This window comes from Mustela erminea, chromosome 15 (genome assembly GCF_009829155.1).
Source record: "Mustela erminea isolate mMusErm1 chromosome 15, mMusErm1.Pri, whole genome shotgun sequence".
NCBI lineage: Eukaryota > Metazoa > Chordata > Mammalia > Carnivora > Mustelidae > Mustela > Mustela erminea.
In genome coordinates this window covers 83,057,303-83,060,920 of record NC_045628.1, presented here as the reverse complement: position 1 = coordinate 83,060,920, position 3,618 = coordinate 83,057,303, and positions in this window count along the sequence as shown.

Below are 3,618 nucleotides of genomic sequence, written 5' to 3'. Positions count from 1 at the left end.
ATGAGGAAAAAGACTATATAATCTAATATAGTATAATTTTAATTGGAATTTATTTAATAATTAAAAATAAGTAAGTAAATAATAAAAATTAAAAAAAATCAAAAATTAATAAATTAAATAAGTATATTAGGATTTAATTTAATATAGTATAATTTTAAATGGAAAATTGTCAACTTACTTTAGTGGTATGAAGAAAAAGACTATATAATCTAAAACTAGTCATTTTAATTCTTTCTTCCCATGATTTACCTTCTCTTCAGGAGGCTGGTAACATTATTCTGGTCTATCGTTTACCATATTGGTTCAGGCATATATACAGAGCTTCCTTTAATTTCCTATTATGTAAATCAGATCCATAAGATTTTGCTAAACTTCCAGGATAATAGAAAGGAGTAATTTACACTATGAATAATGCACAGCTTGCTGCTAGATACCCTCAGGTATCAACCCATCTTAGAGGGTCCCCTGCAGGCATTCTTTTGGTAGAGCTCCATGCTTACCTTTTGTGGCAGAGGCCCAATCACCTCTCCTGCCCTCGCACTGAGGAGTACCTTAGAACGCATCTAGACTACGAGGCCCACGAGAGACAGTTTGGAAATATCTTCCAAGATAAAGATGAAGATTCCACTTCTGGTCTCAGCTTCTACTCTTTCCAGGAAGATCAGGGCTGAGATGGCCAACACTCTTGAGAGTTAACTCTAGTTATTTCAAGAGAAATAACTAGAAATAACTTGTCCCTAGCCCAGGGGACAAGGCCACAGCAGGGGACAGTAATCAGAACGGGGTCATCTTCCCTGCTATTGGATTTAATTTTTCCAATTTAATAGATGAGTAGGTGGAGATCAGGGAATTTCAGCAACTTATCCTAAATCACATGCCTTTTAAGTTTCAGAACCGTTATTTGAACTTAGCGCTTATATGGGAGTTTTCCATACGTCAACCCAATGCTCTGCATCAAGCTGTCTGTTCACATCCATCAGGGATTTTGTTACCGTAGAGATAAGTTCCTGGATCCTGCATTGAGAGGCATCCTTTAAGTAGTTTGGGGATGAGTGTAAAGTCTTTGAATTTTGTTTTAATAAACTACCCAGATGATTCCAATATACTGCAGTATTTGCAGTATTTGGGATCTACTGCTTTATGCTGCACAAGGCATATTGGTCTCAGACTTTTTCTAGTATTTTCCCCTTTGCTCTCAAAATGAGAGCAGTATGTCTCAAAATAAAATGAAACTCAATACCCATTGAGACAATGCTTAGGAAATTAACTGTAAGAATGTATTTCCACTTAAGGTAGAATCTGCACCAGAGTTGGAAGGGTGCCTTTCCATCCCTCCATTACTACTTATTGAGTGATGCTTTGTGACCAGGTATTATAGGGAATACCATAGAAGAATAATCTTACACTCAGATTGCTTGAGATATCTATGAGGGAGATCAAATTATACGTATGATACAATTTATGACTGAAACAAAAATAAGTAGATAGTAAATCCTGGGTTAGAGCAACACATATAGGTAAAACAGAAGTAGTGAGAAGTGAAAAATTCCAGGGAACAGAAGAGGTAGGGAAGGTTTCATAATAGAGATAATGCTTGAATTAAGTCTGCAAGAACGAGTTCAGTTTGGAAAGTCAGAGGTAGGATGGAAAATCCGTGTAGCAGGAGTAGAATAAGCAAAAGCACACCCTGTCATAAAGCAACCTGCAGTGTTACAGATGTTGTTATTTGTAATAAATACTAATTCCCTGAGCCATTAAAAATATAAACAGAACCTCTGAGAATATGTCACATTCATGTGACATACAAAAGTGTGTACATGAGGGGGGCCTGAATAGGAGGTTCGGCTAGGGAGGCAATGGGAAGCATTGTCTCTGGGTGACCAGGAAGGGTGGACCACACTTTAGGACCCCAAGGAACTGGGTGTCAGTTGCTGGAATACATGTCTGCAGAGACAGAGTGAGATGGGCAGGTAGAGGAAAGCTCTGCGTTAGGGCACCATGGTTCACAGAGGACGTGCCCCAGGAGGGCTGTTCCTGATGAATTGGTGGTTCTGATGACTTTCCTAAACTTTGGACCCAATGACATGTTCTTCTCTGCCCTGTAGGTCAGGTTGGTTTTGGAAGTGAAACATTTATTTTATTCTCCCTTGAAAACAAACTTTACATCATTGATCTGCCGCTAAAAAATGTTTGTGCTAAATTCCTGTTTCTAAGCCAGTGCCTATGACTCAGATGGTGTGTATTTCAAAATTCTCTCAACATAATTTCACATAAAAAAGAAACATCTTAGATTCGGCCAACTCTGTTAAAACCAACTGCCTTGTATCACTAATATGTAGCTGGATTGATTCATGGTGTACATCTTCAAAGACCTGGATAATCATCTTTGTTTGCAAATTCCTTATTAACATGGAGATAAATGTTATCATAAATTGAACTTTTATATTATGGGCTAAATTTTTTGGTCTTTAAAGTTCATTTCCAGAATATTCGATAGCATGACTGTAAGAGCCGTATGGCACTTTCCCAGTTGGACACAGTTCGAGATTTTTTCGTCTCCTTTTTCTTTAAGCGAGATGATAAACACTTAATAAGAAGATGGAACTTATGGAAGGTAGCCAGAAGAGAATAGCATTCTACCAATGGAATTCCACTTCAGATGCTGTGCTGGAAAGAAATCCTCATCTCGAGCTCCTTTTGCCTTTTGATGATGGCTTTAAAAACTGTGAAAACAGAGAAAGCCAAGTGTGTGGTCTTTGGCAATTTCGTAATAGTCTGTGCAGGAGACAGAGGGGGTGGTTTGTTGGAAAAAATGATTAGCTTTTTCTTTATGATGACAGAAAACAGTTGCAATTCAAAAATGCCAAAGGTTCTGCAGCCCTCCCTTTTGGCAAATTGTTAGGTAATCACTCCTTCCAGGTGGTGCTTTCAATAAAGACCTTGAAAAGTCACGCCCCCAGAGATGTCCTCAGGGCAGAGCCATTGTCAACTGGGAGAGACTTGTAGAATCAGTGAGAGCAGGGTGAGAGGAAAGACTGGATTTTTCTTCAGAGGAATCCGCTCCCGATCTCTCTGCGGTCAAGTGCCTTTTTGACTAATGAGCATCTGATCTGGCCCTGAGTTTCTCAAGCTCAGCCAGAGAAACTCTCTTTGGATTGCATTATTATTGTTGTTGTTGTTTACTTTAAATTTTCCCAGGAAACATCAGGCCCTCTAAAATTAAGATATATCTCCATATACAATCGATTACAATGAAATAGATATGAATCAACCAATTACCTTGCTTTTGTATACCAACCAACTCCCTCTACTTAAAAAAGTTTCCCCAAGACTGCATTTTATCATGTCATTTTGGTAGCTGTTTGATGAAGCTGCTCTGGAACTGGACCCCCGACTCAGCTGTGTCCCTCATGGTCACGCATATATTCTCTCGGGCTCTTTCTGTGTTTCAGTTGCTTTGTTTGTAGCCCAGAGTAGAAACGTAACAGACACCTTGTGCGGTGTGGGACTTAGCCCTGTTTTGATGGAAAAGCTGCATCTATTGGGTCATTTTGAATTTCCTTCTTGAGCTAGATATAGAGCATACAGAGGGATGAGGGGCAACCCACGTCCTTGACA